The sequence below is a fragment of the Pteropus vampyrus genome, unplaced genomic scaffold, assembly GCF_000151845.1.
Source record: "Pteropus vampyrus isolate Shadow unplaced genomic scaffold, Pvam_2.0 Scaffold5, whole genome shotgun sequence".
NCBI classification, from domain to species: Eukaryota; Metazoa; Chordata; class Mammalia; order Chiroptera; family Pteropodidae; genus Pteropus; species Pteropus vampyrus.
The window spans coordinates 13,699,190-13,715,762 of record NW_011888786.1 but is presented as its reverse complement, the minus strand read 5'-3'; positions in this window follow the sequence as shown (position 1 = coordinate 13,715,762).

The window sequence follows — 16,573 nt, the reverse complement described above, 5'->3', positions numbered from 1 at the left end:
CCAAAAATAGAAATCATGATACTATTTTAATGTAGCATTTATTATTATTTGGGTATGATAAAGCCAAAAGATCCAGAAACAACTGCTATGAAAAAGAGGGTTTTCTATGTTCATAGATCCCAAGAGTAGAGGGCACTCCATATTTTGATGGAGTTAAAGAGAAAGCCTATGGGTCAGGTAGGAGTTAGAGGAAGGGAAGTAAGTGTGAGGAGAACCCATGTTGTTGTTTCCTTGGGAAGGAATATGTGGGCCAGGGTAAGCAGGTTTAAGATTGACTAGTTTGAGTAATTTCAGTGGGCTCTGAGGTATAGAGACTGTTCTCTGTCCCGCCTGAGGTGATTAAGACAGGTGGATTTGTGGCCCAGAGGATGAAAGCCTGATAAAGGAGGTGGTTAGTCAGAGAGCTCAGGGTTGGTTGGTTTGCATTTGAAAAGAGCACTCATTGGGTGAATTATTTACTATCTCTAGGAAGTGGCTATCCCTGGGAAGGGTAGTTTTTCCAGGGGCAGCAAGACTCTAAATGTCAATGCATCAGTCTCGAAAATTAAAAAACCTGGTAAATACAGATACATTCTACAATGTAGATACATTTTCTTTCTAAATGAATTTATGTTCTCAAAATAAAATATTTATGTTCTGCCTCATTTAAAGCAAACAATGGGGTTTACAGTCTTGCCACTGGATGATAGCTGTTTTTTCACATGTTGATAATAAATGCAGCAATAAACATTCCCAAGTGTTTTCATTAAGCCAAATATCTTTGTAAGGTTAATGATTAGAGTGTAAATGTATATTCTTCATGTAACAAAAATCAATAAACTATGCTACATTGTTGCCTTAAGTCACAATAAAATTCCAGGAGTCCATTGTTGAAAATGATACCTCTTAATGATATTGAATATAATTTGACTATAGTAAAACAAACAAACAAATGAACAAACTGGAAAGAAACAAACAAAAGAAACAGATGAATAGAATTTGACTACATAAAGTAATATTACGCAGATAATAAGTTGAATTTCCCCCAAATACTTGAGAATGTTCCACCCAGTTCCTAAACCCCCGTAGTAAGATCAAAACTTATTTACATTCTTAATCTTTTTTCCTGAAAATGCCAAGAGAAAGAAAACATAGATCTCGGAATTTTATAAATTATAAAGGAGACAAACATTTTATCTGTACTCAGTCTCCTCTCAGCCAGACACAATTTCCCTTTAACCAGTTTTATAAGCATCTTTTTTTACGCCTCTCTTCCAAACCGTAATTCCCAAAGTAAATCAGTACATTTCACAGGTCCTTTGTTTTCGTTTGTAAAAGTTGTATTTGATTTTATTACTTTCTTTCCCTTTAAGATATAAGAATCAAGTATCTGAAATTAAGGGCACCTTCTTAGTGTTTCCTACATTATAATGTGATATTGCAAAAGAAACTGTAGAACAATCATTTAAAAATGTTGACAAAAATACTTACCGAGGCTAGAAGCAAGTATGTATCATTTTTAAAATTTTATCCATGACATTAAATAATTTTATAGAGGTAACTAGATTGTTTGGTTCTTAAATGCAAGCAATCATCCAGTATTAATTTATGGACTTCTATAATCCATAATGTTGTTGACTGATAGGTACATATTTGTGATATATTTTATTCAATTTTCTTAGGGTTAAGAATATGGACTGGCTACTCTTTGCTATCTCTTCCAAGCAAATATATATGCTTTAACAGCTAATTCTAATTTCCATAACATATATTTAGATATTTTGCTGTTGTAAATGAATAAAATCAATGGGCAGGTATCTTTTTGTGAAGATTGCTGCTAAGTAAGATTTAAACCTGGCTAGAAACCTAACTTTCTCTTGTCTTCTCTACTTAGAAATATATATATTTTAGAATGTTATATTGTTTTCATTTTGTGTGTTGAATGTTTAAAAGTATCAATCTCATTAATTAAACTATAACTAGCTATAAATAACAGTAAGGTTTTTTATAGACACTCTATTTGCTCTACTGGCATTCATCCATTCACAATTGATGTGTGTGTGTGTGTGTGTGTGTGTGTGTGTGTGTGAGAGTGTGTGTGATAATCATCATAGCTCTGAAAAGAGTTATGTCATATACCTTGGATATTATCTCCTGGCCCTTCCAGTGAAATAATATCCAAAGTATATGAGATAACTCTTTATCTTTTACTTCTTGGCTCAAATATTACCTTCTCAGAGATGGCTTCCCTAGCTTGCATATGTAAATAGTTTTTAATAACCTCTCAATCTCTCTTTATCACTTTATTTTCATTTAATTCCCCCACAGCACCTATTTCTAGATGATGGCATGCAGTTTATCTGTTTGCTTTCCATTACACTGCTAGCTTTCCTTTGAAGAGAAGATTTTGTCTTGTTAATCCAATAAATATTTGTTGAGGAAAGTGGATAAAAGAAGGAATGGTGTTATCCTCCTTTCAAAATGAGATACGGGGATGTTGTTAAATTTCCCAAGGTTCCATGTTCAACAGGAGAAAGCTAATATAATGAAATGATTTTTGCCATATCACACTGGTTTTCTGTTGAAGCAGGTGCCTCATGATGCACTTCTATTTTAACTCCCTTCAAAGCAACACACCAGGTACATTTTAGCTCATGAAGTATTTGTGGATTGATCATTTCAACATTAGGCTGAAGAAGGACCTGGTTGGTACCCTTGTAGTAGAGGTCTGACAGGGTCCCTGGCCTCACCTTTTCTTATCCTATAGCTTAACAATAGATTGTCCTCTGTGGCTTGACTCAGAACTTGAAAGGTCCCCCGCCATGAAAAGTTGCCCTGAAGCTTATGATAAATACCCTTATGCTTCTTGATCACAATCTTTATGGTCTATCATTCCTTCCAGACTACTCTCATCTTTGTTCCTGGGTTACTGACACCACCAGAGAACCACATTACCAGAGGGACGGCTCCAGGAAGCACAACAGACCCCCTAGAACCATCACGTAGTCCCTGGAATAATGCCTAGATTTTCCCTTAAATACCCTAAGCTGGACTGAGAAAGGAAGGCAGTTTTTGAAGGTGTTAACCTGCTGCTTTCTCAGATCACCCATGCTCTGATAATAAATGCTTATTCCAAATAGCCCAACTCCTGTGCCAGTCTATCGGCTGAGCGGTGCAGACAGCATAAGCCACAGACCCAGCTGTCCCCCACTCACTGATTTCAAGGCCACTAAAGGTTGATAACAGTAGTGACAAAATGTTTCAGTATTACTTGAAGTGTTCAGAACTTTGGCTTTTGAGAAACTATATTTTGTTTGAGAACTGACTTTTCACTGTGGATTTCAATTCCATCTATCAATATCAAGATTAAATGAATCTTTAAGGGGCAGAAGAATCTTCAGCTTGAAATTGCAGCCAAAAGAGGAGGTGCTTATCTATACATTTAGACATTAAGACCTCTGAATGTTTTTTCTACCCAAATGAAATAAAAGGAAACTTTTACCCACCTTCTATAGGATTAAGTCACTTGTTTGAGTTCAAACAGGGAATCACTTTGTTGTCCTTATGTATACGTTTTTAGGCCTCATTTTAGAAAACCAGAGGTAGTAAAGGACAACTCCTACTAAAGTAAATATATTTCTAATTATTCATATGTTCTCATCCAATATTCTGAGATCTTATCCAATATTGACATTACAGATCTTCATAGGAAAGAATAAATAGTCAACATAAGTGACAAGGTAAATAGACAAAAACAAAAACAGAGCTTCAAAAATGGCCTTACACTTTAGTGTATTCTATTTTTAGTACGACACAATAATGTAATTCTGAAATCATGTGCATTACAATTTCTAATGCATGCTATAGACTGACACTATTCATTTTTGTATTTTTAATTGATTGTCACAATTAGCAAGTTATCTGCAAACAAATACAATAACTACTTAGGCACTCTGATGATAGAAAAGATGCTGCATTCAGCATTCATAGAGACTTCACAATCACCTCTATTTATAATCCTAGCTCAGTTTTATACACTCAGTCACCAAAACACTAAACCTTAACTTTTTTGTTATTCATTTTGAAGCCTCTTATTTTATTCCCAAACTTTTTTCTTTGCAAAACAAGTAAACACTCCCAAATATTAGTAATGCTTTCTGCTCACCAGGCTGTATGTATGCAGATATTCATTTTACTTCTCAGTCTCTACTATTTCTAGATGTAACCCCACACAACTTCATTTCTTTAATATAGTTTTTTTTTTTCTTCCTCTGATTCAAGCTGGTTTTGCCCAGAAAATGGCATTGTGACAGGCTTGCTTCTTTCCTCCCTTATCCTCTGGCTACCTGCTCCTTTAATCATTAAGCCTTAGGACATAAGATTAACTGAACATCAAATCTATAATCATGAGGACAATAATAGGTTTTGATTGGATATTAGACTAAGGATAACATTTTGGCTTTACATGTGTTTCAGCCCCAGACCTACTGTGGCAGAAAAACAACCCCACCAGCCATGGGACCAGAGAGGATGGTGCAATGGCTGATTCCAGAACCAGACATGATGATCAATTACCTCATCTCCCTCCAACTGTCCAATCAGTAGCACCCATGACCCCAACTCCCTTAGTTTCCATGACTACTGACTTTTCCCTATATAATCTGTACTCTTGAAGATACCCAGGGAGCCAGGCCTTAGAATGATAGCTTCCTTGTGTCTCTGGGACTTGCAACTTTCTAATAAACCTTACTTTCTTTTCTGGAAAATCTGCATGTATCTCTTCTTTGGGTTAGATGCATACAGGCAGATGGACCATTTTTTTGTCTCAATAACATAGATATGCCATAGCATCTTATATAATGCCTAATTTGTAATGTAATCATAAGTATAACTTAGTATAAAAAGAACTAGACCATCACTTCTCAAATGTTATGTTATCCATGCATATACGTCAACTGAGAAATATATTTAAAGGCAGATTTTGATTCTGTAAGTCTGGGATTAAGATTCTACATTTCCAATAAAGTCCTAGGTAACATCCACACTACCTTATCTGAGGACCATTCTTTGAGAAGTAAAGCTATAGAAATATCATTGGTTCAAATTTGGTTCAAATTTCTTATAAAAGTTCCTTAAATTTTTAAAGATTGTTTTCCTTGAGTATAAAATTGGTATAACAAAACCAAAACTATTTTTATAATATGCTCCCGAGCATCAACAGATATCATTCTCGAATATATTTTATAAATAATAAAGTTCTATATAAATTAGAAATATAAACCTTTATTAAAAAATTAAAGATAAAAATCTTTATCTTTTTCTATAAACTATTTAAAGCTATCCCTGATTGTTTTGCATCCCCTAGCAAATTGTTGAAAATTTGTTTTTGGATTTTGGCCAGACTAATTGGCCTAAGGATAAACTATGTGGCTCCTGAGTCTTATTTGTCACACTGACGTAGATTTTTTTGATAGTCTAATATCAGTAGAAATTATTATTGGAAATATTATTGAATCATGCTATTTTGTGTACATACCTCCTAGCGCAATTCTCTGTTCTCCATACATTTGCTAAATCAAATGAATAACGTATCAGTTATTACTTCATTCATTTATTAATTTAGCAAATATTTGTAGGTCATATATCCTATAAATATAGGGGCTATAAAGATGAGTAAAGTTAGTTACTTTCTTTAAGTTTGCATAATGGAATGGAGACTCATTCATAGTGTTATTACAAGGCAATATTAAAAAAAAAAACAAATAAAAACATATTTAGGGTGATGTTGGTGCCCAGAAAAGAAGACCCTGGCATATTCTTATGATTAAATTGTTCAATGATATCAAGACAGACAACAAATTGCCATAGGAAACTACAATCACAAAATTTCTCAACAGTTACATTAGTCATTTATGTAATGAATAAATAGTTAAACTCAATGTTTTTTAAGTTCCTTTGGAGATACACAGAGCAATAAGAATTCATGATGGTAAGAAACTTTTGTACGAACCCAAATGAAGAATTTGATTAATTAAAAAAAAAAACACATTAGTGATGAAGGAGATATATCATAGAGGATTAAGTAAAAAGATTAGACAATAATTTTGGAAAAGAAATGAACACTTGGAAAGAGGTTAAGACATTGTTCAAATAAACCTGTTGGTATAACTACCAAATTGTCACACAGGTATTACTACCTCCAGAAGCAACAAATACATATATATATCTCACCACCGTAAAACCTTCAGAATCTAACTCATGGACCCCATGATTCTAAGGGCTTCATAGAGCAGAATGATATTAAAACTTATCTCCTTCAAGGAAAACTTTAAATATAGCAGATTTTCAAAAGAACAGAGTGATTTTACTCTCACCTCACCCAAAGGATTATGAATAAATCGAGAACAATTCTTTTATATACCTATTGAAAACATTTGCTGAAAAAAGGCAGTGCTGCTTTGTTTCTTGTTTTCTTTTTAACTCAGTGGTTTAGTAAGATGAGAAAGTTATTTGTGTTTTATGTTACTGGATTTGAAATGATACATATCTCCTTTGTATTTGAACTCTTCTATAAGAAGTCAAATGCCTTTGTCTAGCTGCCATTCCTTACTCGAATGTGAGTTACTGAGCTCCCAAAGATAGATTTGAAAATATGAGAGACTATATCTGATTTCTGTGTAGACTGAGCTTTTATTTCTCTTTTACCTGTCACTATGTTCTTTTAGTAAGAAAAAGAAATGACTAAGTTTTTTTTCTCCCCTAGGTTAATGTTGAAGTCATACTTAAGTTCTGCAACTTTTTTTTAAAGAGATCATGTTGATGTTTTAGATCAAAGCATTATAAAAGGGTATGTACTGATAAACAGAGTTCTTTCCTCAAGGTAATTAGCTTTTATAGTTGACCTAGCAACAAGACACCAAATTAATTGTTTTTCATAAAGGCCATTAATCATAATGGTGACAATTCCACACAATGAACCCACTAGTAATTGAATATTGCCGTTCGCTTTAAGTATAATTTAAATCACCCAGCTTGTTTAAATGCTGCAGACGGAAGAGATTCTAAGTGGTTGGAGATGATCCATAAGCTAATTGCTAAGCAGTAGTGGCATTTTCATTTATTATAGACCACTCAACCATTAATTGTGTATGGTGATACAGTTCACTGGCGTTTCTCATTGAACAAGTTGCAAAGGTTAACTGGAGCCAAGTTGAAAAGTCAAATATAAGGAAGAAACATGGATCCTATCTATTGCCATGCATATAAATAATAAGAGTTTTTAAAACTACATATGCCAAACAACATTTTTATAATAAAAATAAAACATTCATTTTTATAGTATTTTTGTGGAGGATATAATATACCCAAATTCCTTGGGATTAATATTTATAATGCTGTGTATAGCATTTGGGAGAGTTTGAAACACTAAAAATTGAACTCTTTTGAATAAAATGTATCTTTTTAAAAATTAATTATTTTTTTTTTTATGGTTACATTGGTTAACGAAATCCAATAAGTTTCAGCTGTACACTTTAACAGCAAGGCATATATATAGTTACATTGTGTTCACCTTCCATAGTTAGATTTTTTCTGTCACCACATATTTGACCCCTTTTACACCATCTACTTCCCCTGACCCCCCTCTCTCCTACCCTCTGGTGACCACTAGTCTATTGTCCATGTCCATGGGTCTCTGTTTGTCCTGTTCGTTCATTGCTTTTAGGTTTATATCCCACATATAAGTGATATCATGTGATTTTCAACTTTTTTCTGTTTGGCTTATTTCGCTTAGCATGATTATCTCGAGGTCTATTCCAGGTTGTCCCAAATGGCAGTACTTCATCTCTTCTTATGCTGAGTAATATTCCACTGTATATATGTGCCACAGCTTCTTTAGTCAATCATCTATTGTAGAACATTTTGGTTGCTTCCATGTCCTGGCCACCATGAATATGCTACTATTAACATAGGTGTGCAAATATCTTTCTGATATGAATTTTCAAGTCTTTGGGGTAAATACCCAGTAGAGGGATTGCTGGATCATATGGTAGTCAATTCTTAGTTTCTGAGGAACCTCCACACTGTTTTCCATAGTGGCTGTACCAATTTGCAGTCCCATCAGCAGTATATGAGGGTTCCTTTTTCTCCGCATCCTTTCCAACATTTGTTATTACTTGTCCTGTTGATTATAACTTTCTTATAGGTGAGAGATGGTATCTCATTGTGGTTTTGATTTGCATTTCCCTAATAGCTAACAATGTTGAGCATCTTTTCATATGTTTGTTGGCCATTTGTATGTATACTTGGAGGAAGTATCTGTTCAAGTCCTCTGCCCATCTTTTGATCGGATCGTTTTTTTGTTTTTTGTTTTTTTTGCTGTTATTGATTGTATGAGTTTTTTGTATATTTTGGATATTAGGCCCTTATTGGAGGTGTTGCTTGCAAATATATAAGATGTATCTTTTAATACTTCATCTAATTTCAGTGAAATCTCATGGGTTGGATTGCATGGGATAGAATCAATTGTGAATAGTACTTCACTATATTAAGCATAGTACAGTATAATGATTAAGAGAATGGAGTCTTAGATTCAGATGTAAGATCAGATTGCAACCATACATCTGCAATGTGACCTTGGGAAAATTTCTTGACTTTGGTGTATCTCAGTTTCCTTGTATGTAAAATGGGACTGTTAGTCATACTTACCTTATTAGGTTGAGGGAAATAAATGAGTTAATATAAGCAGTACTTAAAATAATACATGACCCAAAGTCAATTTTTGAACAGTGTTAGCTATGATTAATATTAAGTCAGAAACCCACAGTTTTTTTTTGTAGATTAAAAAAAGTTTTTCTTTGTAAATTAATAGTGTTTGTTTCTACCTGGAGAACAAAACTACTTAATCTCATCTCAATAAAAATATAATTTTCCAACTTTGTCAAAAACATGTATAAAACTCAGTTTGGACCCTAAAATTAATTATAGTGATCTGTTAATTGGAAATAAAAAAGGAGATATCCTCTTTGCTACATTGACATGTATGGGGAAATAAAAATTTCCTGGATTTCTCAATGTTTTCTGGTAAATAAAAAACAAAAATTGAGCCTCCTAAAATTCTTCGCAAACTATGAGATTTCTTAAGTCTAGGAAAGGGACCATAGTTACATCCCAGAATAGGCTCCTTGGTTAAACTCCCAAAGTTCCATAAAGACGAGCTGCTATTTTTCTGGGTATTTGCATTTCAAGGAACAATGAAGCAAGGGAAGTTAGAGACAACCCTATGTGCCAAAAGCGGAGAAACTAGAGACTATCTGACTCCTGAAAAGATTTTATTTTTATACCAAATAGTTGGATTAGGAAGTAGGAGTAGGCCCTCAGGAGGGGAGAAGGATGGCTGTTTTTTTGTTTTTTGTTTTTTTTCTTTATAAGCAAAATACAATCATTTTCATCATCCTTCGCATATAAGTTGTCCAGCGATTTGTATAGGATGATTGACCTGGCTCTGATCCTATCACTCTAAGTGTGAAGACTAGGGCAAAGGGAGGACAGGAAAGAAAAGACACTTAATATTTACTATGGTGTATTTAATTAGCAATACAGAACACCTTTGATTCAGAACACCCTGTACGCATTCAAGAAAAATTAATAAAGATGAATATTAAAAACCCAAAAGTTGTTCTATGGTGAAACATTATATACCCCAAATTCAGGCAATTGTGTTTTTTTACTATAAAAGTCAAGATACTATAAATTATGCTCCTGTAAGAGATAACCTAAAATTTCAGGGTTTACCATTATAAATATTTATTTTTCTTTTATATGAAGTCTGATTCTGTTTTAAATTTTCTTGAAAGAAGTTTCGTGCAGAGCAGAAACAATCTAGTTGACCACCCTTCCACCCTCCTGCAGCGGCACTGTCTGGAACACTTGACTTCCATGTTAATGAGGCAGGACAAGAGGCCGTTAAAGGATTGTGTGCCAAAATGTTACACTTTGTCCCACAAGCTACGAGTTACTTCTGCTCATAGCCTATTTGTAAAAATAGGTCCTATAATCCTGCCTACCTAACTGAAAGGAGACTGAAGAGTGAAAATTTCCAGTATAGTCAGTTTTTCCTAAAAATTATCACACTGTATAAAATCATGAAACACGAACCACAGGTCTATATAAAGAAATGATGTTAGAGAAACAGCATCAACTTCATCAGTGACATATAATTAAAAAAGAAAAACATAGGAGCTAAATAAAAATAATAGCACAGTTTTATAAATACATAAGAAACAATATAGTTTTCCTTGAAACAGATCTAAGGTTTGCTTGCTGAAGCAAGCCTCAGAATTATCCCATTTTGTGGGTTATTGTGAAGTGATAGAGGATGGCTTATCTGAAACATGGTGGAAAGTTCTATGGGGAACAGAGGTAACTGTGCGATGCCTATATGGCTCAGTACAATTGAGTACAGTTTTCTGTGTTCAACTAGTGTTTCTTATAATGAGTTTGCACATAATTCTCATTCTGCTCAAACAGTTCCTTATGATATCCATGAAATTGGAACCAGTTTGCATTTTCAAAACAAGCATTTTACAAAATGATTATACCTGGAAAGGGAAGAAAACAGTCCATGATTACTATCTGTAAAGCCTACAACACAATTCTGTAATTTAAATCTTAATAAAATATTTATATATTTGTTATTAATATTTTTATCTAATTAATAGATTATATTTTATCATCCCAATTAGTAAAGACTAAGTAGCACAAATGTTAAGTAAAGCCCTATTTGCGTGTCTATACCAGTCTTTTATTTATTTGAATCATGGTTGTATTTTTTTCAGACTATGATAGCAGCTAGTAAATTTAACAAGAACATCATAATTTTCTAAGTTTTAAATCACTGTGAGGATTCCTTAGTTTTTCCAAAAACTGATGATTATCAACACAGGAAAAAGATTGATTTTATATAATAATTTATCTTCCTTCACAATAAACCTTTGACAAAAAGAAAAACACACATGAACACAAAAATACCCTTTAATACTTCAATAAATTAAATTTCTTCCCTTTGGTTATTAAAATGTTTTGGCCTTTATAATGCATTTGACATTTTTATTAATTCACATTCTGGCCTCTCAAGTGTTATACATATGATTTATATTCCAAGTCATATATATATATATATATATATATATATATATATATATATATATATATATATATATATATATATTTGTTTGTGTATGTATGTGTCTATGAGTGTGGCTTTATGAGATTAAACCACTGCCTACCCAGGGGGACTGTGCTCCAGGAAGAGCTGGGAAAAGATATAAAATAACGGTTAACTTATCAAAGCTGCTGAAATTAATTTCTTTTCTAATATCATCCCTCATCAACAAGACACTCATCTTAAATAACTCTGTAAATTCCCTCATCTGACCTAATCTAACTCCTCTGAACAGCAATAAAGTTTATTGAATTTCATTTGTCCATTGAAATTCATTCAGCAAAATTCCTTATTTGTAGTATTCTTTCACCATCTTGTTGTTAATAAAATCATTACTATGCCCTGAGACTTTTCTTTCCTTGTAGTCCTCTAATATATCACTGCCAAGAGATGGAATAGGTATCTTTCCCACCCTTCTTCATGACTTCCAGAGAACTTCTCTAATGTATAAAAAACAATTCCTTTGAAAATCATATGGCCATCTGTATTCTCGCCTTCTACTCTATCTCATAACTCAAAGATTTCAGCTTCCAAATCACTGCCACTCCCTTTATTTCTCCTGTCATATTTTATAATTATTTCAACATTCTTTTAGAGGCTACTTTTAATATTTTTACATCCAATGATCTTCTCCTTTACCTCACCTGTCATCGTCACATCCAATTATAAGTCCTTCACTAACTGACCACAACTTATGCATTTCCATCTCATTCTCTCTGGTCTCTGACTCAAATGTTTTTTTTGTTTGTTTGTTTGTTTGTTTTTTTAAATTCCAGTAGAACCATCAATCTGTTGACCTAAAATCTTTTCATTTTTATTCAGAGTTTTTATCTTTACATTCTTCACTATTGAGTTTGGATCCATAATCAATTTTATAATCACTCCTTTGCTCATTCCCTGAACTCTCTTGCCTCCTTCACTTGAACCTTCCATGCAAATCTCTAATGTGATTAAATTCAATTCTCTTCCTACTCTCCACAGGCAGCAACAGCGCAGCTGACTGATGACTCCAACTTTAAAACCATGACCATAATTAATATCAAACCTTGTTAAATATTCTCATTTTAAAACTATATATCTCAAGGAAGACTTTAGTGCAGTTCAGCAGTTGTCCTATAACTAGTATTTTTTTTTTTTTGTTTTCTTGCCTTAAAATAATATGTCACCCTTTTTTTTCATCAAAACTTCAACCCAAATGAAGCAGAGATGAGCTAGATGCTCACAAAAGCCATTTCCTGGTTAAAGAGCTAAACCATATTGCTTGGACAGCTCATAGGTTCACCGTGACTCATTCTTGACAATGAAATGTGAGTACAGATTATGAAACACTTGAGAATCAAGGCAGTTAAGAACTTAGGTTCCCTCTTCACACTCCTCTTATTGACCCTTCTTGCAGTCTGGGTGAAGCCCCATATTCCTGTCTCTGGAGTTAAATATTAGATAGAGGCTGGATCCAAGAACTGCTTGGAAGAGATCCACCCAGTAGATTTTCTTAAACAAGACCATTCAGACAACTGGTGAGGAAGAAATGTCTGTTCCCTGTATTAAGCCCCTGAGATTTAAGTTGTGATTAAGCTTGCATTAAGTATTCTTGTTTTCATGACCTCCTCCCCAGTTCTCACTCTCAGCTGGTAATCTTGCTTTTTTATTCCACTGAGAAAATAAAAGCTAACAGAACAGAACTTCTACTTTATCAAAGCTATTATCTAGTGACATACATGGATAGTATCCATACACACAGCATTTCTGTCTTTTAAAATTATTAAACATTCTACTTGCTCTGTGTGCATAGGCTCAAATCCTGTATTTCTTACCCAAGGACTTCTTTTTCACAATTAAAAATTCTTTTCTACACCATCAAAATTACTCTCTCTATCTGACCTCAGAACTCGCTAAGTAGTCCTTTCCAGTCTCCTTGGTGAATTTTTATCTTCTCTGTTTTTAAATAATGAATTAATTAATTCCAGTAATTCGTATTTTGATATGTTATTTCCTGTCTGCACTCAGCTTGCTAGGTAATATCCAAAACCATGGCTTTAAAGGACCTTGGACTTAAAAAAGGATTTTATGATTTGACCTCAAAGGTGAGGGAAATAAAAACTAAAATAAATGAATAGGATTATATCAAACTACAAAGCTTCTGTGCAGCAAAAGAAACTGTCAAAAAGGTAGGGAGACAATCATCCAATTGGAAAAATATGCTTGCAAGCAATGCCTCAGATAAGGGCCTAATATCCAAAACATATAAAAAAATCATACAACTCATTAACAACATAAAAATCAAAAAATAGGCAAAGGACCTGAACAAACACTTCTTCCTAGAGGACATACGAATGGCCAACAAACATATGTAAAGATGCTCAACATTGCTAGCTATTAGGGAAATGCAAATCAAAACCACAACGAGATACCATCTCTCACCTATAAGGAAGTTATAATCAACAGGACAAGTAATAACAAATGTTGGAAAGGATGCGGAGAAAAAGGAACCCTCATATACTGCTGATGGGACTGCACATTGGTACAGCCACTATGGAAAACAGTGCGGAGGTTCCTCAGAAACTAAGAATTGACTACCATGTGATCCAGCAATCCCTCTACTGGGTATTTACCCCAAAGACTTGAAAATTCATATCTGAAAAGATATCTGCACATCGATGTTCATAGCAGCATAATTCACGGTGGTCAGGACATGGAAGCAACTGAAATGTCCTATGATAAAAGCTGTGGCACATATATACAATGGAATATCACTCAGCCATAAGAAGAGATGAAATACTGCCTTTTGCGACAATATGGATAGACCTTGAGATAAGCATGCTAAGCAAAATAAGCCAGATTGAAAAAGTTGAAAAATCACATGATATCACTTATATGTGAGGTAGAAACCTAAAAGCAGAAAATGAACAGGACAAACAAACAGAGATCCATGGAAATGGACAATAGACTAGTTGTTATCAGAGGGGTGGTGGGAGAGGGGAGGGGGCATTAGACGGGGTAAAGGTGGTCAAATATGTGGTGACAGAAAAAAATCTAACTAAGGGAGGTGAACACAGTGTAAATATATATGTGCCTTACTGTTAAAGTGTGCAACTGAAACTTATTGGATTTTGTTAACTAACGTCACTATAAAAAATTAATTAATTAATTTAAAAAAGAGTAAGAAAATAGTATATTTTAAAAAATAGAAATAAAAAATAAATAAATACTCTATATGGTCATGGCTCCTAAATAATCTGTAGCCACAATTTCTTCCATGAATTCCAGTCTCATATATCTTACTACAGATATTCAACATAAGAAGAATAGTAGAAAAACAGGCAACATTTTAATAGTCTAAAGTGTTTTAATAGTATTGTAATGTTATTAATTTGATACTTTGATAATTGTACTTTAGATACTTAAAACATTAACATTAGGAAAAATGGAAATAAGATATAAAGAAGATTTTCATACTATTTTTGCAAATTTTCTATGAGTCTAAAATAGTTCAAAAGAAAAAGTTAAGAAATTAAAAAGTAAAAATAAAATGTAAAAACTGAAGAAATGAAGAGATGCTTCATGAAAGTGATGGTATTTGTGGTGACCTAGGAAAAAAAATGGAGAAAATTCTATGGAAAATATGGGGGATGCTATTTTGACAGTACAACAAAATATGCAAAAGCACAAACAAGACAAAATTGGCTGTGCTTCAGGAAGGGCAATTTTCTTCAGCTCTGGGTACACGCATGGGGCATGTTTGTGATTAAATTGATGGGTTCGTTTGGAATCATACTGAATTGAAATGAGGAAAAGCAAAAGCCTTGCTTCTTGAAATATTTCAAACTGCGGAAGACTAAGAATAAGAACCATCCATCATTCTTGCTCTAAACAAGCTTTCAGTGGGCATAAGATGAACTTGATGGCCTTAAAAAGTCTTTTGTGTTTTCAATGTTTGCTACTCTATGAACCCGCCTGGTGCCGTGTCTGCTATAAATGCTCATGATATGAACAAAATTAATTTATGTCACTATCACCTTTGGTTTTTACATTCGGTTGCGGTATGTACTCTATCACGAAAAAGTAATTTTGTCACTTATGTACTTCTAACCATAATTGCCAGTTTCATGTTTGTGTGTCTTTATGTTTGCTCATTTTCTAACCCATTTGTGCCTTGACCTTTAGTTTATCTTTAATCGTTGTTTTGAGTATTATGTGAAAGCTGAATAACAATGGCATTTCAATTATAAACTCTCGACAATAGCACTAATTTCATCTCTGAAATAATATAGAGAAAATACATGGTTGAAAGGTTGGGAGTACATTAGGAAAAGTCATAATGTTTGAATCCCAGAGAGCATTTTTTCTGAATATCTTCCACTCTAAGTGAATGCCAGAAATTGTTCTGATTTTTTCAGTGGATCAGTCTACTTCTCAGAAGTCAAAGGCTTCTAAGAAAATATTACTGGTGAAAGACAGATAGTCTTCTATAAGTTATGCAGTTAAATCCTGATTTTTAAAATATCTAAGACACAAAGTTTCCACTCTGTACATAAAGGAAATCTATCACATATTTCAGATCTACATATTAGTGGGAATTTATTTAAAACATTAAATTTATGCATCCAATCTTGCCATTTTAAAGAAGAATTGTAAAATATAAAATTGAACAAATAAACACACTGATGTTTCCTCACATAGCCCCTCATCTGCCCAGAAGGAAAATATTCATGTTGTCTTAGAGGAAGATTTTCAAATTACCAACATCAACATTGCTATACATTGGTCTATCAATTGTAAATTACATCACTGAATATTCAGAAATGTTAATAACTGAAAAATTATCTATTATTAAAAAAAACTTTTTTTTGATAGCACTGTGAGAAATGACAAGATTTATAGTCTTCAACCAAAGAATCAATGACTCTCAATGGTAAATATTTTGAGCTGTAAATTAGGTTACACATACCATCAGGTTTTTTTTTTTTTTTAATCTATAGTAAATTAAAAACTATTATCAAATAATTATAAATATCCAGAAATACCTGAAACTATTTCATTTGGGAGATAAAATATGTAACAAGGAATAATGGATTTAGTCCTTATTACAGATTAAAGTTAAATCACACACTAAGACTAAAAGCGTAGCACATTCTAAGGCTGGACATCTGCAGTTCAACATGGCAGGTTGATGTAGAGTGAATTCCTAGTTACTCTTGGATTCTTTTGTTTTTAGAGAATATTTGTTAACTTTGCTTTCAGAATTTTAAATGGATTTAATAGTGCTCAATAATAATAATAGTCTTCAATTTCTTTCTATAGTAAGTAATTAATTTATAAAGAATAATAAAAATTTTATTGATTAAACCATCAGAAAGATTATCAGTCTTAAAA